Source organism: Zonotrichia leucophrys, chromosome 14 (genome assembly GCF_028769735.1).
Source record: "Zonotrichia leucophrys gambelii isolate GWCS_2022_RI chromosome 14, RI_Zleu_2.0, whole genome shotgun sequence".
NCBI lineage: Eukaryota > Metazoa > Chordata > Aves > Passeriformes > Passerellidae > Zonotrichia > Zonotrichia leucophrys.
Window position 1 is genome coordinate 4,738,594 of NC_088184.1, and position 23,347 is coordinate 4,761,940.

At 40.6% G+C, this 23,347-nt stretch overlaps 1 long non-coding RNA gene across 2 annotated transcripts in view; it reads left to right on the plus strand.

Moving 5' to 3' along the window:
- Positions 1 to 13,788, plus strand: part of LOC135454209 (uncharacterized) — a 70,390-nt gene extending 56,602 nt beyond the window's left edge. For both annotated transcript variants that reach the window (XR_010442041.1, XR_010442040.1), the window contains 2 exons: positions 12,156 to 12,250; positions 13,347 to 13,788. This is a non-coding gene — a long non-coding RNA (uncharacterized LOC135454209). The remainder of the gene's footprint in view (positions 1 to 12,155; positions 12,251 to 13,346) is intronic.
- Positions 13,789 to 23,347: the final 9,559 nt, after the last annotated feature.

A 23,347-nucleotide genomic window follows, 5' to 3' on the forward strand; every position in this document is an offset into this window, starting at 1 on the left:
ATGACTTGGCATGTGTGTCTGATAATCAAATAATGATCTGTTTTAGGGAGCTAAGATGGATGTAGATTGGATTTTGGAGACTCCTCCATCTGAAATAGCATTTCACAGTTTTCCAGACTGTGGTCTTAGAGTTTGTGGTAGCAAAAGATGTTATTCAAGCACTCTAATAAAAGTAAGCATAACATAATTTCAGAAAACATAAGCAAGAAAAAGCTTGGAGTTTCTACAGCTATTTGCATAAAATTTAGACAAGTGGTCTGGAAATTTGAGGTAATTTTTTTTTTCTAATCAGTCTCTATCTTATTAAAACCAGTCCTATTTTCCTGCTCCATTTACAATGAAAGTTATTATGTGAAAATGTTATACTGGCATTTGTTATTAGTTTACTTGGGAGTTCTGATTTACCTGAAGAAATAGAGCTTGCAGATTTTTCAAAGCTAATTTAGCTTGTGCGTGGACAACCTTATTACTTAATTTATTTTTCCCCCCCAAAAAAAGATTCATTAGCCCTTGGAGTCTTTCTTCCTTGTGGCTTCAGAGCTCCTGTGTGAGACAAACTCCTTTCTCCAGAGAGAAATGGGTCTTTCTTCCCCCAGTGAGTCACTTCCACTCCTGCTGCTCTCATTGTGTTCATCTGTTAATTCACAGCCCTGGCACCAAGCTGCCATTCAGCTTGCTGGGGTGAGATGTGTGCTTGGAGCAAACAGGGAGAACAATCCATTTGGTCAGAAATGTTCTTAGAAACGTGCAGTTTCTATGTTTAGCCATGAGAAATATTTGAGGAGCATGCAGGGTGAAGATTTTAGGTTGTAACTCGTTTGATGGTAGAACTTTGGGGCAATTCTGTTGTTTTAAAGGGTTAAATCTCCTGGACACTAACACAATTCAGATATAAAATCAATAGTCAATACTCCAGCTCCAAAGGGACTGTCCTTTCTTTCCTATACAGAGTTAGATTTCACGTGGGTGTCTTCTACATCCTATTATCAAAATAAGTAAAGATTAATAAATGGGCTGCACTGTTGATATCTAAAGCTTGATATTTTAAAAGCAGCTCAGGCAGGTAGCCTCATCTTTAAATGGAAGGCATATGTTCAGCAAAATGTTTGACAATTGACATTTGAAAGGCAAAATTCTTGTTTATGATATTTAAACCGCAGGCAATATCCAAAGCGTTCCCTCCCTTTTTATAGTTACAATGTTTAATTATTAAAAAATGAATTTCAATAAGTTTATTAAAGCATAAGAAGGTCAGGTATTAAAAGAGAATTACATCTTGCAGAGCCATAAGAAGTTATTTTGTTATTTATACAGTCATTAATATTACTGAGCAGAGAATAACTTGATAGCCCAAGCAAAATTCTTCCTGTTGCTGCTGCCTGCTTTAGGCAAAGCAGTGCTAAAGCTGAAGGGAAGGCTTGAAATGGGACATGGGGAGCAGCAGGGGCTGTGTGAGTGTGGGGTGCAAAGCCACATGTCCTACTGATCCTCTGTCACTGACAGGGACCTGGATGTGCACTCAATTAGGAGGCATTAGTAGCAATTATGTCATCAAGTAGTACACAAAAAAAAAAAAATTAGACTTAAAAAAATTGCTGCAGCTGATGGAGGAATGTGCTGAGATGGCACATAGTGAACTGAGTAATTGTATGGAGAGCAAGATCCTGAATATTCATCTTTAGATTTGTGTTACCAAGCAGTTAGAGCTTTCTCTTTGGCTGAAAATGTACTTTTTGAAAAATTCAGAGTAGGCCAACAGGCATTGGACCATGCTTACTAATTTAATAATCTGCTTAAAGGAGGAATATTGAAACAGTCATAATACTTTTTTTTTTAATCTGGTTTTGTTCATCTGGATGCCACAATAGATGTTTACAGGTAACAGCACTTTGCAGGAAGGAAATGCAAAGCTTTCATAAACCATCTTAGGAGTGCCAAATCACATGTAAGTGAAAAACAGGCAAACAGACCTCAAATTCTGAAATTCAAATTAAGCACTCAGAAAATCTTTATGCAAATAATATCTGTTCTAGAGCAGGTAAACAGTTTGATCTATTCAAAGAAGAGCTGTGGTACTTGGGGTCCATTATACCCAAGCCTATGGAGACTATTGACCAATTTTTTCCAGAGATTGCATAAGAAAAATACATAAAACTTACAGTAGGAGGCACAGTGATTCAGCAGTTATTTCAGGAAGAATGATGTTATTTCCACATAGTTATGACAAAATTAATTTTAGATTAATGCTTTCTATAAATAAATGCTGTTTAAAATTAATATTGTTCACCCAGAAGCAATTTCTGCTTTGCTGGCACTCCTGTGAAGGACTGTCAACCAGCTGTGGCAGATCTCATCACCACAGAGAATTGTAAAACACAGACAAATTGTAAAAAGAACATGCATCCTGACCATCCTGCCCTCTTATCTGCATTCAGTCAACTTTAAAGTCTCCCACCAGCTACAAAAGAAAGCTTAAATCAGAAAAAGCAGAAAGGTGAGGCACAGAGATTTTCAGGTACCTTCAGCCTCCTCCACAAAGCAAACACTCCTTTTTCTTCAGTCAGAATGAATTACGAATTACACTCCAGGAGAAAAGCTAATTATTGTCTTCCTTCAAATTTATCTTGTCCCCCTCAAAGTTTAGCAGTGGTTTCTGTGAGGAGCTGAAGGGTGTTTTATTCTCATCTTCTGTCTTGTTCCAGCTCAATCAGGTGCTCACAACACACTGCTTGCCTCCCCAGCTAATCCTATCCTGGGTCAGCTCCTCTACTTTGTCAAAGCTGCTGATCTGTAAAGTCACTCCTCTGTTGTGCCTTGAAGGATCTTCTGGGTCACCTTCTTTTATTTCACAATGTGTTTGACAAGACAAGTTTGTTTAAGGGGACTTTTCCAGTGCTAACCACATGGCTAAGGTTAAATCCAGCTACTCAGGGCTGTGTTTTATGCCTTGGGAAGGAGTTGTGCTTGTGTTATCTCAAAGATTTTTTATCTTTTGTACCGGGAATGGCAGAAAATACTGAAGGCTTTGATAACTCTTTGATCTTTTATGATCCATATGTAAGGATTTTAACTGTGTTCTTGCAGTGCACTGGCAGCCTCCAGTACCACCAGCGCTTGCTATCACAGAGGGGTGGCACTGCTTTTCCTGACTGTCTAAACCACTTCAGCATAAATTAATTCCCTTGTAAAATGTTCCCTAAATTCTGCAGTTTGCACAGTTTTTGCTTTCAGAATGATAGAACCATCCAGGGTCAAGGTGATTTTCATGACTTTTGTTCTTCACCTCTAAGACTCATTTGTTTGGTGGCTCTGGCTGGGCTGTTGATCCACTGCTGTGCTTTGGTTATTGATGAGAAATCTCCTTTGGCAAACACACATGACAAAAGTGTGTTACATTAAATGCCTCCATTATTGGCAGTCCTCTGAAAAAGAGAGATTTTAGACCCAGCTAATAAACAGCATTGTGAATTTATGGAAGTTTCTAGTGCCTCTTTAGCTTTATGGTGAGTAGCTTAGGTGCAAACTGAAAACGCAAACTTACAAAACATTCCCCTGGATGGCAAACTAAAATATTTAACCACTGCTATGTGATTATCTCTAAACACTTAGGTGGATGTGCTGGAAACTCATACTGTGTCATAGTTCTGTTTCTATGTTGGTAATTATTGGCTGATTACATACACACTCTCCTAAATGCTTCCCTGTGTTAATTCTGTCCTCCTAATTACTAATTAATTGAACTTTAAATGGCTCATAGGTTGGTTTAGGTTTGGCAAAGTTCCCAAAAAGATTGCCTGCAAAGTTCATTTTTAGCAAAAAAAAAAAAAAAAAAAAAAAAAAAAAAAAAAGGTCAGTTGCTGACAATCTCAGTTGAGAAGAGGTCCTCAGCAGAATACAGGATCTTCCTGGGACTGACAGGGCACAGAAATGTCATAAATAGGTTTTTCCCTCCCCTTGTTTCAGATTTCCATTTCTCACACAGAGACCACCCTGAAGCTAAAGAGAGTGTTATTAAATTTTATTAAATTTAAATTCTTTCCTTCTTGTCCAAGATGCTGCCTTAGCAGCAGCAGGAAATGATTTTGTCTCTTTATCCCTGTGAACACCGCGCCCACTCTGAGCAGATGTGGAATCAGTGTCCAAGCTGAGAACATCCTTCCCCTCCATCCCAGTTTGCCTCTCTTATGCTGGACAGTGCAGCTGTGAGGTGCTGGTGCACATCTAGAACCTCAGGAGACAAACCCAGGAGCATTACACGATGCCGTGGGATGGATTTGATGAGGAAATCCAGACTGGATGCACTGGTGGGGGCTCTGAGCAGCCTGCCAGGCCCAACATTCATTCCCTAATCTGAGATTTGCTGCTCCCACTTCTTAGCAGGCCCCAGGAGCGAGTGCCAATGGATCAGCAGAGGCTACACATTCAAACCTTCTCAAATCATTTTAAATAGCCTTGCTGGAGTTTCATGTTGACAGCAAGCCAGGTGGAATTTTCCATTTTCTTTCTATCCTTCCAAATAGCAACAGTCCTACTTTCTTTTGACTCTGGTTTTATATAACTAACAAAAATGACAGATAGCCTTGGATTTGGAAGATTGCATTGGCCTGCTCTGAGCTGCAATGTTCTGTTATCGTTGACGTATGTGTTTAAGTGAGCACTGAAGTGTGAATGGCCATCTGTCCGGGAAGTACGAGAGATCCTGATTACTAAAATGAAACCACAAAAAAGCTCCATGCTTAGCAGCAGCACTAAAGCACAGAGGGGGAGAGAGCCTTTCTCACACTGAGGGTGTTTACAGTAGGCTGGTGATTATAACTCAGCATTTGCCTGGACTCCCTGCCCCATATTTTTCTAAATATGTTCACTCTCAATTTCTTTTTTTGCAAACATCGAGCTTTCTGTATTTGCATATTTTGTACAAGCAAGCAAAGAGAAGCACTGGGTATTTTCCCTGTCAAAAGTAGCTGTTTTCTGAGGGGATGTGCATTTTCTCATGAAGAGTTGTTCTCTTTACAAGGCTTTCAGCTAGAACGTGTTCTGATTACATTTGAATGAAGATTTAAACCTACATTCCCACATGGTTGCTCTACAGCAAGGCTGAAGGCTGTTCCTGGGTGCAGCTTTTCCTCTGGAAACCTGAAAAGCTTCCTAAGGAAATGTTTTTTTTAAAAAAAGAATCTATAGAAATTGTGATCTTTAGAAGGTTGCTCTATCTGATTCAGCTCAGGTTTTTGACCATGAGTGACACAGGCTCTGGCAACAGCCACAGGATCTGGGTCAGGGTTCCACACTAATTTCAATATTTCAATCAAAAGCTCCTTACTGATGATATTTTTTGTAAATGACTGATGTGAAAGCTGCTAGTTTATGAAACAATATTTTTTTTTAAGACAGTCTCCCATGACATTTAATCTTATAAATTCATGACCATGCTGGCTGCTCTGGTTGGTTTTTGTGGTGCTGAGCAAGTCACTTGTCACTCCCTGCTCAAACACGGGCTGCCTGTCTTTTTTAGAGCCCTTGCATTCCTGATTTGAATCAAAGCAATTTTTCTCTATTTCTGCATTTGCATTTTTCATTGTTTCTTGTAATTACTTTTTCATTATGAATATAGTTATGAAGATACATAAAGGATCTGTTTTTAAGCAAAGCTGCTGATTTCCAAAGACTTCACGCACAGTTTTTCTGTTTTAAATTTAAGTCACGAAATAGAAACATTTAAAGCAGCAGATAGAGATACATCACGTTTGTAGGTAATTCTCTGCATTTTCACTTTGGTTAGAGCATCCTTCCTCATAGCAGGGCTCTCTCTAAGTTACCAAGTCTCTGTGGAAATCTGAAGAGATAATTAGACAGTGGAATATAACTGCAATCTACTTTATTTTTTTACACTTTAAAAAGCACCTAAGACAGGGAAATATGTAGGAAGCCAATTAAAATAAGAACCTTTTTTCCCTTTCTTTTTGTTGGGTAGACGGTTCAGAGAACACAGCAGCTTTGTACTCTTATTTATTTATTTATTTAGAGTGTAATCTGAGGAAATGAACCGTGGAACACAATTAATGAAATAGCTGTGCTGAATCACATAAACTGGTGTCTGCACAGCTGCCACTCATGTCACAAATGCATCTCTGCCCTAATGTCCACCCGGAGAGCCATTAGCCAGCCGCTTCTGTGGAGGGCCTCCTGTGCTCCCATTTCGAGCTGAAATGGAGCAGGGAGCTGCCTCTGAGGCCTCAGGATGATTTTCCCAGCAAATAGAATGTACAGCAGGAATGGCTGGCACAGGAGGAATGGCTGCTACAGGAGGGAACACTTTTCCCAGCAAACAAACTGTACAGGAGGAATGGCTGTTATAGGAGAAATGGTTGGTACAGGAGAGGATGCTGTTCCCAGGAAATGGAATGTACAGGAGGAATGGCTGGTACAGGAGGGAAGGCTTTTCCCAGAAAATGTAATGTACAGGAGGAATGGATAATACATGAGAGGAGGCTGTTTCCTGGAAATGTGATGTACAGGAGGAATGGCTGGTAGAGGGGAGGATGCTTTTCCCAGCAAATACAATGTACAGAAGGAATGGCTGGTAGAGGAGGAATGGCTGATACAGGAGAGGATGCTGTTCCCAGCAAACAGAATGTACAGCAAGAATGGCTGCTACAGGACAGGATGCTTTTCCCAGGAAGTACAATGTGCAGGAGGAATGGCTGGCACAGCAGCAGCGTGCTGGGGCAGGGAGGGAGCATGGGCAGGATGCAGCAGCTGGAACAGAGCAGAGCCTGGGTAGGAAATAGCCAGAGCAGTGTCAGTGGCTCAGCCTGAGATGTAAAATGACTGCCTGCAGTTTTTTGATATCCAGCAACACTCCAAACACTAAAGGTTTTGCTGCTGTGTCTATCCTTAGCTTACTTTTATTTCATTTAATGGGTGTGTATTCCATGCCAGTGAGAGCACCAGGCAGGCAGAGCCAGATGTGCTGAGAGGGCTGGTCTCAGGAGGCCGACCCAGGTCATCCCTGCTGAAGTGGCACAAAGCCAAAAGCCTCCAGAGCCACAGGATCCAAAATCTTTTAGCTTGCTGAGGAATTAAGGGGTGGGAGAGGTTGAAGGACACCTCTTCTCTCAGCATTTGCCAGCTGAACACTCAGAGCTGTGTTCCTGTGTCACTGCTGATAGCGGTTTTATCAAGCTGAATCTAGTCTTGCTCAGGAGGATATTAATAAATTATCTGGTAATGAAAAATGTGAGGGGAACCACACTCTTACATCAAGGCCTGATGATTACTTTGATAGATGCAGTGGCAAGATTTTCCTGACAAGGCAGAAATGAAAAACATGACACATGGACCTTTAAGGGTGACCCCAGAGGAAAAGGCATGTTGCTGAATGATACAAAAATAGAACAGGAAAACAGAGGCTCCAAGGGGCTCAGTGTCAGCAGCCAGACAGATGGGCTGCACTGATCCACTGATCACTGAGGGTACTGCAGGGAGACAGGAGCCCTGCACTGGCCAGGGCCAGAAACACAGCACAGGCTGCTCTGCAGAAGCACCAAGTGTTAAGAAATTTAAAAGTAAAGAGAAGAGGAGAAGTTGAAGTGAAATAAAAAAGCAAGCATTAATAGACAGTGAGCTAATTAGGAAATAAAGCCAGAGAGTGTCATTAATAAAACTGCCCACTTCTTCTGCAGGTATTTTAGAAACTATCCTAAAAATAACTAATGCAATTGAAGATGTCCCTGCATCAGTTTAAGATTTGCTTAGGTGGGTAAGAGATTAGATCACTTTTTGAAGCACAGATTGCTAAAAATAAGGATTATCAGAGCACAGGTGTTAGCTAAAAAACTGCAGAAAAGTTGGATGGTATTAGGGTGTGACACTTGATGGATCTGAGAGTTTCATCTAGCCTTTAATTCTGCTGGAGTTCCTGTGAAAAGCACATGAACCACTCTTTTTTTTTTTTTTCCTTGTAATCCGGGTGTTACTGATGCTCTGTGACTGATGTTCAGAATGTTCCAGTGTAAACTGGAAAGAGCACTAAAACTTAAAAAATACATAATAGAACTTACCATGATGGCAAACTGATGAAAAATAGTGGCCAAGTGGGACAAACTTTCCTGTACTAATTCTGCTGTTTGCACTTTATGCTCATTTCCATGTGTATCTGTTTACAAACACCTGTGTAGTCTAAAAAGATAGAATTTGGATGTCCATCTGTCCCTGGGTGTTTAGTAGGTCTACTTGGAATTTTCATTTAAAGTAAAAAAAGGTAGTTTGTATACTCTGGTTATGGAGAAATGCTCACCTTCTCAGAGAAGTGACCCCTCAAGACCACAAATAGACAAATCAATAGAAGATGTGCAGTGAAAGGTGAAGGTGCTGCTGTGATATTTAAGTGCATGTGTGGATTAGAAGACATTTATAAGGTGTTTTTCAAAGGTAAAAGCTCAGTGAGCATGTGTGTGTGTGGTGTGTGTGTGAGGAGGTGTTTGGGGTTTCTTTTCATTTTGTACTGCTGTAACTACAGGGCAATTGCTTGCCAGATGTCAGGGAGGTCCAACATCTGATTTTGAAGTGGAACATAATAGATGATCTACCAGGGAGTTCAGCAAACACCACATATAGCTTTAAACTGTCATTACAGGAAAAAATCCAGGAAGGTGACATTTGGTGACATACTGGGTGACATTTGAAATGACAGCACTTGCTTTAAGATGTAGCATTCCCTCCTGCTGTGAATCAAGGGAGTCTGCACTGTGGCTATGACTTGTTTTATTGATGACCCTAATTTCTGCCAAATGTGGCCAAGGAGACTGCACAGAGCCCTGTGTGCAGCATCCAGGGAGAATTGGTGCAGCAGGAGAGGGCAACCACAGAGCATTTGATATGCACAGCAGGCTCACAGTGACTTGGCTCTGAAAAGGAGTTACAGCCTCTCCTGCACTCCTCCTAAGGAGTTCTGTGAGGAGAGAATGAAGAGCAGCTAAAAAAAAAATCCCCCACTGGAGGAGTGCATGTGCTGTACTCCATGAACTTCTGCAACTGCAAAGTTTGGTGAGCAATAAAAGAGCAAGTTTGGTGTTTGTGTTTCACCAACACCTGCTGCTTTCAGGAGTCATCACTGAATGCTCACCTTCTAGCACATGTAAACAGCTGAATCCTCACTTCTGAAGACTCTTGGAGCTAGGGGAAAACTGTCACTCATATTTTCTGAAAAATCTCTTCTCCAGGATTTCTGCTCCTGGGAAGTTGAGAAGCTTCAGAGAAAAATGTAAATAATAATTATGTGATCTGCTTCTCCAGTGCTTGGCTGCTTTGGAATGTGGCTGGAATGTTTACCAATAGGTGCATATTTGATTGGTTTCTTGTGAATAGTTTTTACTTAATGACCAATCACGTCGAGCTGTGTTGGGACTCCGGAAGCAGTCACAAGTTTTTATTATTAATTCTTGTTAAGCCTTCTGTCTGTATCCTTTCTCTTTCTTTAGTATAGTTTTAGTATAGTATTCTTTTATATAATATAATATCATAAAATAATAAATCAGCCTTCTGAGAACATGGAGTCAGATTCTCATCTCTCACCTCGTCCTGGGGACTTCACAAACACCACAGAAAACCTGTTTAACCTGGCTAATAAACAATGACCGGGGGTTTTCTTGACTTCTTCCTTTCTTTTTGAGAGCCAGAGTTTCTTTTGATTGCTCCTCACTCTGCCCATCAGGGTTGGCAGCACTCCTTGCAGCTCTGTGGTGGCTGCAATGGGGACACTTGTGTGTGCATGGAGTGGAGTTCATTGAAAACCCTGGTAAATGTGAAAACCCTGTCGAGTTTGGGGTCAGTTTTGGTGTTCCCTGTTGTGTTGTTAGAGCTACAGGGAAAACCAGCTGGTTTCAGGCACCCTTTTAGACCTACTTTGATTTCACATGGAGTTTACTTTCTTGAGCTTTCTGTGTAAGTTTATGGAAAACTCTAATGTAGAACTTGCAGAAAATTGTCAACAACTGGGATGTATTATTCCCATTATATATTGTATCATTACTCAAGCCAGTACAGGAAACAATTTTATGAATCAGAATTAGACTTCTGGGAAGATATTCTGCGTCATTTGTTATCAATATTATTTTAGATGCCATTAACTGGCAATAAAATTTGGATGCAAGTAATTTTAATTGTTGAATGTTATATTAGCACATAATGCTCTAATCACAATTTTTTTTTTTTTCTGGTGTTAAAATAAAACTGCTGTACTTTAACAATTTTGTTATATTCAAGAAGTGTTTGATTTGCAGTCTCTGAGGTAGAGGAAGGGACATGAAGAAGTGGATAGAGGTAGTATTGCACCCCTGTGAACAGCAAATTATATGCTTGAACTTAGTTTTAAAATTCCTATTAGTAGAAAACATCCTGTAGGATTTTTACCTGTGTAGAAAGAAGTGTTATTTTTCTTTCTTCTTGTAACCTGCTCTAGATTCTGTTTAATGACTGAACAAAATCCTGGAGCTGCTGCTCACTAATATGAATGGGTTAAAGATATATCTGTGCAGCACAACAGCTGTAGGGCTGGGAAATGCCACAGAAGCCTCATATTGGTTCTCTCCACAGGGAATGAATTTTAACTTCATGAGTTCAACTCTCCAAGAACTGGTCTCCATGAGGAATACAAGAAACACCTTAACAGATTAGCCAGTAGTCTATCTAATTTGGTGTCCCATTTCTCAGGGCTTAGGGAAGAAAGAAATAATTCTGGTTTATGAAGCAAGGGAAGAAAGGATAGATATTGGTTGTGGGGGAAGGGAGGAACAGTGTGACTGCTGATCCCAGTGGTTGGGTTTTTGGATGGAAAGGAGCAAACCTGCATTCCTAACATTTCTGTTTGGATAACAATAGTTGGTTTGGATAGGGGCTCCCTCATCTGCCCTCTTTTACCTCCCTGATTCCACATCAGAAAGCTTTTCAAGAAGAGAAAACACAAACCTTATATAAGTACTTTCGAATTTTTAACAAATTTCTTCTTCACGAGCCAGGTCCTGGTAGTTAACCACAATTAACACTTCCAATAGCTTTTCTGTTTTTTGCTAGAAATGAATTTGTGTAGTGTCTTTCAAAGTTTTCTCTGGTGTTTCCATCTTCCCCGTGGAAACCACAGAGGGCCTTGCTGGTGTCAGCATGAAGAAAATTTTCTTAGGTTTTCTGTAGCTTTTGGCCTTAATATAACATATTGTGTCAAAGAATCACAGAGGTTGTAACAGCTTAGAGATCACCCCTGAAGGCAAACAGTGATATTCATGAAATGGCTGAAAGCTGATTTTCTTTAGTCCATAGATAACTGCAGGACTTTGCTATCAAGTATTTGTTGGCTTTGCCTCTCCTGAATAAGGTGATCCTTCTTTTTGCTTTGCAAGTTGTGGCCTGCAACTGTTGTAGCTGCAGTAAGACAATAAGAGTAGACACTGTGCTTTTTGCATCTCTCTGAAGATCCATTGTGGCCAGTCTGAGAAAGGAACCAATAAAACCAAATCTCTTGGGGACCTGGGCTCATAATCACACATGGCTGCTGTGTTTGCCATACTTGCCTTCCAGTTGTTCTGATATTTCAGCTGATTAGTTAGGAGTGAGGCCTAATTTCTAATTGAGTGATGCATCAACAGCTCTGTCTTCCTTTTTTTTTATTAAAATGTTTATCAGGTGTCCTCAATTACAGAGGCATTAACTAACTCACTGTTTTATCTGGGTGTAATACTGATGCTATTTAATTTTTTTAAGTTGTGATCAGGAGGATGTGCTGGGGGAGAGGTTTATTAAACTTGCAGGTCTTACCAGCTTGGAGGAACCTGAATGCTGGATGACAGGAGATTGAGGATGATTTGATTTATGGTTTTCTTATCGATGTATAGCATTATTCCAGATACATGGCTCTAATAAACAGAGATAAGAAAAAAACACTGGGCTTACACAGGAATCACCAAGTGCCTAAACCTGGGATGGAAAACAGCTGGGAATGTTTCCATTCAGTGGGAATGGATCTTGGGCTGGTGCTCCAGGGAGGTTTATCTTTGTGGCAGCAATATCAGGACCTTCAGCCTTCAAGCTGATGTCCTGCTACCTCACAGCCGTGGATCTGCTTCTAAACTTCCCTGTTGCTTTTCTCCATTCATTTTCAGCTGGATCAGCAGCAGCTGACAGAGCCACTGGATCCATCAGCAAGGATATGCAGCCAGTCACTGGGATAACAACTTTTGACAGAAAGTCACCCTGGGTAAGTTTAAAATAATGGTGAAGCTGCAGGTTTTCCATGCTGGTGGCAGATGAGGTAAGAAATTCTAACAATGGAAGTGAAAATTTAGCTCAGCTGTCAGGGAAAGCTTTTCCTTGACCGTGGAATGTTGGAGCAGGCTGGGGATGCTGCAGGAGACCCTGAGTGTGGGTCTTTGAAAGGCTCAGATAGACACACTTGTGTTGGGAAACACCACCAAGGATTTTTCTGCCTGCAAGCAGGGAAACAGATTTAACTGATCTCTGGGGATCACTGCCAGCCCTCTGACTCATATCCCTTAATTATTTGTAATGCAAAATGAGTAAAATTAAAGGTTTCTCTTCAGAGGACTGAATTTTGCAGAAACCACCCCTTTTATTGCTCATTGCTTCAGTGTAGGCAACTGGATTATCCTTCTTGTGTTTGATCAGTGTGGGTGAGAGGGAGAGAGGGAGGACATTAATCATATCAAATTTCTCTCTCAGCATTTTGACAATAAGATGGCATTTAGGAAGAACTTGGGTCATACAATATATATCTGTCTGTCATTAAAAGAACCACTCTCCAAGCACTTTTATTAATCATAGAGTTTACTACAAATAAGTGTCAGTATCACCCCACCTACAGCATTAATCCAACAAAGATATTCTTGATGGTTATCTTTATCTTGGTATGTCTCACTAGAACATGCCAGTTTTGCATGAGCATCCCTTTCTATTTTAATAGAAATTGCAGGGCTGCTTTTTAGGTTTTTCTTTTTCTTCCCCCTCCTTTTTTTTGGTGCTGTTTTGTACAGGATTATGTTTAGCTGTTCATTTTATTGTCTGGGATGACTGGTGGAGAAAAGAAAGGAGAAATTTGCAGTCACTGACTCTCCAGAACATTAGCTACACACCCAGTCTCTATTCTCATTTAATTATCACAACAATTTATCATAAAAGTTATTAATTGAAAATGTTAATCCTTACTGAGAAGACTTCTCAATCTTTGAAGCTCAGTGGTTTCATTTTGAGATTGTGCTGGAGTTTTCCTGTCCTCTTTGCTCTGCATCTTCATTTTTTAAAGCTCTGAAGTGACCTAAAATTGCCTTTCCTTTTAGTGTTGTCACTTGAATCAAGAACTGAGGGAGCTGCTCTTGAAGTGTACAGGCCACTGTGTTTTCCTTCTTCATATCTGCCACAGATGTGCCTTCCTCAGCTTCTGAAATCAGCAGTTCAGCCCAACATTGCTTCCTGACAGGCCCCCAGCACCCAGACCTGTGGTGCTGCTGGGAGAAGTCCTGCTCTTAGCAGGAAAGATTTGCTGGGATGAGTGTTTGGGCTCCATGGAGACTGATGCCTGGCTGGAATACAGAGGCAAAATGATGCTGCACAGAGCCCTGCAGGACTGTTTATTCCCTTTTCAGACAGAATTGATAATTACTGCCCCTGGTGCTATAGCACATCACTCCTTTTAATTTGCCCCATAAACCACGCATTGTCTTTAATTTCTTTTCCCGTTCTTTTTGTTAATGAATGAACAAATATATTTTCTTTAGGTCACTCTGGTATTAATTAATGACATCTTGTCTGTGCACCACCTAAAAGCAGTTGAACTGATGAGATACAGCACGGATCAGGCTCAGATATTTTAAGCAGTTTCTGATAGAATTTGAGGGGTGGAAAAACTCCATCAGGAGGAGATTATTGGTATGAAAATCCAGAGAGGCTGCAGTGTCCTGCATAGCAGCCACAGCAGCTCCTTGCAAAGGCAATAGGACGTAGCTGATGGCAAATAGATCCCTCAATCTATGAATTTTAAAATGCACTATGAAGCATAAAACAATATATATCCAGGAAAACTGCAATTTATCTGTGCTTTGTTGTCTTAACTCATGAAGAACCAGCAGTATTAGATCACATAACGAGGAAAGTGTGGTTTAGAATTTTCTTCCCTGGAATCTCAGACCAAGAGGCACCTGTTCTTTAATGACAGCAGTCCATGTGAATTCATTATGCTCACCTAACAAATAAGGTGAGGAAACATATCTATATGCTTATTGCAGTTTTATAAATGTCAGATTCCAGTAAAACTGGGTGCTCTGATGATACGCTGAATTAGGTTAGACTTAAGCATGTTGGACTCTGCTTTGCAGGTGAATCTTTTGAGAATATTGGTAAAAAGTGACTGTAAAGATTTCTCAAGGACAGGATGGAAATAAAGGTTGCAAAACTTTTGGGGAATGGGTATTTTGTTGGCTGACAGTGGTGGTATGGTGATAGAGAATTGGATTTATTTTCTGTTGAAGAAATGTCACCTTGCATACAAACCAGAATATCAGGTAACTGTGACTGAGTGTTTAGAACACAGGAAACTCTATCAGTAAGTGCTGTACCTGGAGCCTGCATATTCCAGACTTGAACTTGGCAGTCTTTCCTAAAAAAAACCAGACAAAAAATAAATTCAAAGGGAGCAGCTTGTTTTTTTTTGTTTGTTTGTTTGTTTTTTTCCTAGAGATGGGGAAAAATCTAAACACCCTTTTATTGGTGTTCAATAATTAAGAAGGAGTTTTCTTTCCTGAGAGGCCCTATTAAATAGAAAAGCAAAGATAAATGATAACTAACCAGGCTATCCCAATACTCTCTCTATAGCAACAGACAATGTGTTATATTGAAGCAAGTAAGAAAATGAGTGTCTGTGCTTTTGGGAGTAGATTTTCACCCTGGGAAGTTCAGAGGTGAACATGTGCCTGGGGTGCCCCTAATAAAAACAACATTTCCAGTAGCTTTTTGTACTAGTCAGGAAAATATTCTCCTTTTTGTGTGTCTGGGAGAGAAAAAAAAATGAATTCTAGCAGATGGGGACCCAGTGTCCCCAGGAAAGGAGAGGCAAAGCAACACCCAAGGGCTAGGACTGCTGCACCCACGGTAGCAGCCCGAGCAAGGAGGGAGGATTTGTTTGTTTGGGCTACGAGTTTACCTCTTCCACTTTGGTTTAAAGAAAATAAACTGTGCTTCTGCCCACAACTACATAATTACATTGTACTCTAATATCTCTCGACTTCAAAATGACAGCTAAAGCAGATTAAAGCTGTTTACAGCCTATGGGAAGTAGTATGGTGGCTGCTGGCAATATTTCTTTCTCGCTCAGTAACCAAAGTCCGGTCATAAATCTATATTCTTCTTCAAGGAGGAAGGCTGTGATTAAAGGATTCCTCCTACAGCTGTGGCTTGGTGATAAGAGCTTTATGTTCAGACCCTCCTAAGCGACAAAAAGAAAAAAAATCATTTTTCATTAAGTTAGCTACTCTAATTTGGATGGGAGGGGGAGAAGCAGACAAGTAGTTTGGTCAATGACTTGCTGTAGATTTGGTAGAAGCATTGTACACAGTATTTCTGAGCAGCAGCTGGGATTTGAGAGATAGACTCCAACCCCTGTAGCACCTCATCTGTGCCCCTGTGCAGCGATAGTTTTCTCTGCAACACGGATATTGTGAATTTAAAGAAGTTTCTATTTTGAACTCTTGTTAGCTGTCCAAGCCCTGTGCTAGAAAAGCAGACTTACCCACCTGAAATCTGCAGGAACCCAGGACTTGTCCTGCAAAGCAGACATTTCTCTTCTCCTTCCACACGGAAGGAGAAGAAACCCAAAACCTCGGAATTTTTGCTGTGCTTTTGTGTGACAGTGTTCACAGGGGTTTTCAGATGAGGGAAGAGACGAGAATGTTGACTCTGTGTTTAGAAGGCTTGATTTATTATTTTATGATATAAATTACATTAAAACTATACTAAAAAGAATAGAAGGAAAAGTTTCATCTCAGAAAGCTAGCTAAGAATAGAATAGAATAGAAAGGAATGAATAATAAAGGTTTGTGGCTCAGACAGAGAGTCCAAGCTAACTCAGCTGTGATTGGCCATTAATTATAAACATCTAAGATAGGCCAATCACAGATGCACCTGTTGCATTCTGCAGCAGATAACCATTGTTTACATTTTGTTCTTGAAGCTTATCAGCTTCTCAAGAAGAAAAATCCTAAGAAAGGATTTTTAATGAAAAGATGTCTGAGACACTTTTGTCTTCAGCTGAGGCCTTCATGGGGACCACAGGAGGGACCCTTGGGGAGCCAACTGAGAGGACTTGGAACAAAGATTTGAAATGCTCAGAGCCATGCAGGACATCATTTGTTCAGGCAGAACTTAAAATAAATGCTTTTGTTAGGACTTTTCCACTACAAAAATCACATGAGCGCTAAAAGCACCAAAACAAAACCCAGCAACCCAGAACACTCCAATTCTGATGAATATTTTGCAGGGCTTGAATGTTTCTGATGACAGAGTGCAGCTTGATTATAGCAGGGAGGCTAATTAAATTATACACCAAAATAATTGTGGGAATAATATGATGCCTGGTAGAAGAAGCAGGAACAAGCTCTAATCCCTCAGTAACTCAAGACATGAGTTATCTCACTGTGGCACATGCCCCCAGTTATGCTTTTCAACTCAGCAGTGACAAAGGGTGCAGTCACAGATCCAGTGGCATGTTTTTATATTTTCTTAATTTTAAAATTAGAGTGTATTTATATTAGAATCTTTTGCTGGTACTAAGTTTTCAGTGTTTAATTTGCATAATAGTGCTATGCAAAATGGGATGAGGGTTAATCAAAGGATTTTATCACTCTTTTTAATTATATTCATTATGCTGGAGTAAGATGTAAATTTTAATTTCACCTTGTTAGCTAACGTTTTTTCACCAAAAGTTTGGATTTGCAAATCATCTGGCATTTTTAATAGGAGCAGATGCTAGTGATTTTGAAGAACCTAACTGCCTCAAGTACGGTAGACATTATTAATTTGATTGATATGCAATTTAATACAACTTAGCAATTATTAATGCCATTTAGCATTGGTGTGGATATTCAGAGAGGTAGCCTATAAGCAAGAAGGGCAGTGAGAAGAGAAGATTGGTTTTCCCCTCTAGATCTGCTTCTGAATAGATGTTCCTTTTAAGCTCACTACAGTAAACACTCTTTCCTTCTCCCCATCAAGTTTTTAGTCACAGCTATCACCTGGAAGGTTATTTTCCAGAGGCATATAGTTATCTCACCTTCAGAGAGGCAAGCAGTAAAGTCTCTCTCAGCCTGCAGACATTTACCAACAGTGTTTTATATGTTACGTTTATAACTCTTCCAATCGCAGGGAAGCCAACTGAAAAACATACCTGCTAATGGAAAAGGACTATTAAAGCACTGCTGTGCACTCACCTTGCACTAAGCCAGCTGCACAGAGCCCTGCCATAAATCACACTTAAATGATTGCATTCCACCAGAATCACTGCCCAAAGAGCAAACTTGCAGCAGGCAGGGAGGCCGTGACAGTGGGATGAGGAGTCCATTCATTTGCAGAAAAGCTCAGGTGTATACCCTGGGTTCCTGTTAAACAAAGGGAAAAGGCTTTTTGGACATCCTGACTCCATTCTGGAATGGGAGTGAGGTCACTGTTTTCCATGGATTCCTGCTGCCAGATTCCCAGCCAGGCTAAACCCAAAGGGAGAGAGTGGTGGCAAACAGAATGGCCTAAGCCTCTCTTTAATATAGGGAATCAAAGCTTTGTGTGGCAAAAAACACACCCCAGAAGGGTGATGTGTAGCAGCTGCAAAGAAAAGGAAGGTGTCAGTCTGTAGGATTGATGGGGGTAGCAGGGTCAGGACAGACAGAGACAAGAGATCTCTGCAGCCAGGTCGTGGAACTTGTGGTTTATTGCAAAGGGCCTGGGTGCAGGGCCCTGCTGGGATTTGGGGTTTATTGCAAAGGGCCTGGGTGCAGGGCCCTGCTGGGATCTGCCAGCCACAGCTCAGAGCAGGCCCCAGAGAAGAGAGGGGGAGAGAGGATGAGAGGGTAAGGGAGCAAAAGACAAGAGGTAAGAGCAAGAGGTAGGCATGCAAAGTTCCTGATACAATACAATAAATCTTCTTCTGTGCTGAATATTCTAATTCTCACTAACCAGTCTAGTACAATATACAAATTCTACAACATTTACACACAGCCTGTAAGAATCACTACATTACCATACTGTGTCACATTTTAAACCCTTAAAACTCCTCTTTGGGCCCCTTCTGCCAAGCTGTAGGGTCTGCTCTGACCCTTGGGCCTGTCTGCAAGCAGAGGGTGTTGTTCCATCAAAAAGGGATTACCTTCAGCCGGCCACACCATTGTTTTCCAGTTGTTCGGTAACTAAGGGATCTCTCAGCTTGCTTTCATTTCAATCTCGCCTATAGTTTCCATATTCTCAAAATCTTTTGCCAGACAATCATCTTTATAAGGCTTTCCTATTTCATCTTCCTCAACATCAGTGCTTCAGCCACTGGTTTATAGCTGAGTGAAATAGTGTAGCTGGGGCTGCACTCTGAGGAAATTATAGGGATGGTGAGTAATGTGTGCCTAGTCCAGGGCTCTTGAGGATGTGCAGTGGTGACAGGGAATGTGAAATGCAGGTGGGCAGAGGGAGCTTCTGGGCTGTCCCTGAAATGTCAGCTCTGTGGAGTAAAGCTGGAGAGGGCAGGAGGGGAAATCACCCCACTCACATTTTCTAACTGAGAAGGACTTGCAGGAAGCTGAAGTTGGAAATGAAGCAGACAACAGTTCCTGACACGAGAAAATCTGCAACCATTAACAGATGAAACAGTTTGCTAAACAAAACCACTGTTTATCCTTCACTAACACAGTTCTTCATAATCTTTGCAAATTGTAATTAAGAGCTTAATATCTGTCTGCTTCATGCTTCAGTGGAATTGATCTGAATGCACACTGGGCTTGATTCAGGCACTGGCAGAGCTTTTCTGTGCCTTGTTCTTCAGCCAGATTCAGGAGGATAGCTGCCTGCTCCTCAGGAGTTCATTCTTTCTGTAGAAATCCAGGCTGATTTCTCCCCTGGGGTGCAGCCCCAGGTAGGACTAAAGGTTTAATGATACACCAGGATCTGCAGAAGCAAATGTGAGTCTGGGCTGCAGGGGGAAATGAGGAGTCTCTACTCCCCTAGCCCCAAAAATACCTGAGAGAACACAGCTTTTATATCCTGAGCACACATGAGAGGGATAAGTCCTTGGAGTGAGAATGTGGAATGAGAAAGCTTAGTGAAGGTAGGTGAAGATTTTGGGTTCAAGGAACCAAACACTCCTAGCAAGCCTTAAGGAAAACATCCAGTGTGAGGGTCCCAGGGCACTGAATCACTGAATGCCCAAAGCAAGCCAGGCTGCACCTGACTCTTTTTGCTCCTTCTTAGCAACCCCATCTTCAGCTCTCCTTTGCAACCTGTACAATTGCATTTGCTGTAGCTTTGTTGGTTTTTGTGTTTTTTTTTTTTTTTTGTGGGTGGTTGGCCCTGTCACAACCAAAGCAATGATTGGTACACTGACCAGGCAATGTCAAAAAATAGGGGGAAATAATGGAATTGTTTAACAGATGTTGAAGCCAAAGCCCAAATGTAGAATGATCGGTGAAAATTTGGGGTTTAAGTTTGAGCAGGTACTTTTTTGCATTATGCTTCAATAAAGCATTTAAAGATAGTCATGAATAATAAGTAAGTAATTTTATGCTGAATGACTGCAAAGCATAGAAATGTTCCCTCTCTCTCTTTTAAGTGTAAAAATTTCTTTCTCTAAAGGCCATATATTCCTTTCATTCCTGAGATGCAGCTTCTATTGATGTCAGTTTATGGTCCTGAAACTTTGGCTGAAGATTAAGAAGGAAGGCATAAGAGAGACCTTTATGGGTTTTTGTCTTCTAACAATTTGAATCAAATACTTTCCCAAGAAAATGTGTTTTACAGGTATTTTAAATTCCTTTTTTCACAGTAATGTCTCTTTTCCTAAGAAACTTGCATTTTGAAAATGTTGTGACATATTACATTAATTGAATATACAGCCACAGAAACTGGGAGAACCTTTTCAACTGCACTGGATGCATCTGAGCAGGCTGGAGGCTCCATGCATAATTTCCAACAGAAAAAGGGAAAAAACCCCACCATTTCTCATTAAAAGCAAGATCAGTAACTCAAAAAAGCAGCAGTATCACTATCTTTTATCCATTTAATGAACTCCTGTCATTGCAATTCCAGGAGTTTTTGAAAGAGAAATCTCAACCTGACAGGCTATTCCAGTTTACAGTGAAGCTCTTGATGTCCCCTAATTATAGATCTTCTTCATTCAGTTATTATTTTGGAGCACAACTATGACATTAAGGTAGTCACATGAAAACACAAACCTGCATTAGGTAATTATGTATCCAGGTTCCTCCTTCCTTTCTTACTCGTTTTCATTTTGAGACGCTGTGGCAGTGTTCACAGGAGTCTTAGGATGAGGGAGGAGATGAGAATCTGACTCCATGTTTCAGAAGGCTTGATTTATTATTTTATGATATATATTAAAACTATTCTAAAAGAATAGAAGAAAGGATTTCATCAGAAGGCTAGCTAAGACTAGAAAAGGAATGATAACAAAGGCTTGTGTCTGACCAAGACAGTTCAGACAGCTGGACTGTGATTGGCCATTAATTAGAAACAACCACATGAGACTAATCACCTGCTGCATTCCACAGCAGCAGATAATAATTGTTTACATTTTGTTCCTAAGGCCTCTCAGATTCTCAGGAGGAAAAATCCTAAGGAAAGGATTTTTCAGACAATATGGCTACAAGACACCTCTGCAGTGATGTGTTTTCAGCTGACCACATTTTCTGTCCCCGTGTGAGGCTGCTCTTTCAATGCAGAGGATGCAGGAACAGAATCCACACCTCAGCTGCACTTGCAAGGCTCCTCAGTCTCCTTGGAGTGGCCACAGAGAACTCCCTCACAAAAACACTTTTTGGGCCAGTCAGGCTCAGTTTTTCTCACCAGTTTCCCACGAGAGGCTGAACTTGAGCTCACAGGTCCCTGCAGCCTGGTGGGGTGATCCCATTCCTGTCCTCCTGACTGGCACTTCTGTCACAGAAATCTTGTATGGAAAATCCTTTCCTTAGGGTTTTTCCTCCTGAGAAGCTGAGAGGCCCCAGGAACAAAATGTAAACAATGGTTATCTGCTGCTGTGGAATGCAACAGGTGCATCTGTGATTGGTCTCATGTGGATGTTTCTAATTAATGGCCAATCACAGTCACCTGGCTTGGACAGAGAGTCCAAGTCAAAACCCTTTGTTATCATTCCTTCTTATTCTATTCTTAGCTGGCCTTCTGATGAAACCTTTTCTTCTATTCTTTTAGTATAGTTTTAATGTAATGTATATCATAAAATAATAAATCAAGCCTTCTGAAACATGGAGTCAGATCCTCATCTCTTCCCTTAACCAGAGACCCCTGTGAACACCATCACACACTTCCACTGCTCCCCTTGTGCTCTCACCTCCTGCCCCTCTGTGGCCTCAAGGACAGCCCAGTATCAAAAATATCCAACCCCAGTAATGATGCAAAAATGTGTGTGATATTTTACTGATCTGGCTGGTCCAGAGTCACTCCAGTGCTGGTGGCCTGCAGAGGATCCTGTGGAGCACAGGGAGGGGATGGGAAGAGAGACAGGGCCACAGGAAGGCAGCTGTGACACTCACCTGCCTCCCTGAGAGGCTGGCAAGCAAAATTCTGAATTGTGCTTTCTCAGAGGATGGGCAAGACAAATGAGACCTCAGCAACATAGTTATATTTTAAGCAGTCATATCTAAATGAAAAATAACCTGCAGCCTGCAAGAGCTTGGTGAGAAGAGTTTCAATTTTGGGTATGAGCCTGGCAATGAATGAGCTGTTTAGAACCTTATTGACAGCATTTGCATAGACATGGTGCTTGTGAGATTGCAGTTTGTCACTCCCTGTGTACATGTCGTTTTTTCTTTTAGATCTGTGACAAAGTAAAATTATGAAGTGATAAGTTTCCAAAGCTTGTATTAATGATGGGTTGTGTGAATTCATCTTTGTACAGAAGGGCCTCCTTAAATATTGAGAATGCAGAAAACTAAAGAGCATTTCTGTAGGTCCCTTCTCCCAGATCCATCACCTAGTTAAGTTTAAACTGCCCAAAGCCCTCTAGCACCTTAGTAAGGTTTTCCTGCATGAAATATCATTATTATACATGGTATAATAGAGAATGGCAGCCCCCATTTTCATAGCAGAAAAATAGAAAATATGCAGCCATATGCAACAATATTTGGCCCCCATTATCTCACTTAAACACAAACTATTTGATTCCTTTACCCTGGTATTAGTCAGATGCTAGAAAAGTCACAGAAACTTATCTTTTTTATTGTTTCATGCACTGCCTAAACACTGTTTTTTCTCTCCTCATTTTTTGTGGTGAAGCAGCATCACCATCAGCAGTTTTTAGCAGATGTATCAGAGGACTTTTATCAGGGAAGCTTAGGAAATGAGAGAAGAAAAGGAAAATAACTATGAGAAAGTAAATCTGAGTTTGTCTGGTTGTAATATATTTTGTTGGTAAAAGGCCATGTTGCTTTTTAGCACTCTCAGAGTCTAAAATCTGAAAACATGGGAGGATGAACTGCAGTCAAAAGCTGCTATTGGCACCATTGTGGATGTTTGGCACAAGGTCACTGGGACACATTTTGTATTGGTGGCTTTCATTTGACTCCTATGCTTATAAAATGCTTATAATCACAACAGGAAAGATGTTATCCCCTACAAGGAAAAATTGTAATTACTTCCTTTTTCTAGAATCTGTGGTTGTGCTAGTTCAGATTTTCTAATCCTAAGCAAAACAATCTTTCCTATTAGTGAGATAAGCTCTGGGTTCAGGCATGGCAGGGCTTGTGCACTTGGAGCACCCATTCCTTCTCACATTGCTTCACTTGGCATGAAAGCCTTTGCCAAAGGGTGGAGAGATTTTCCAACATCTACTGGAATTATTTGAAATAAAAAGATAATTTCTAGCGTTTAACAATATAAAATCATAACCTAATTATTTATAATTCCCTTTTTATATTTATGATACTATATTAATAATGAAGAACTCATTTAGTGTTAATATGGATGTTCTAAGTAGTATTTCCCCTGTAATTTATTGCTCATTAATGTATCATTATTTGAAGGTATTTCCCTCTAATGGTTTAGTGTTGATATAAAACTGAGGATA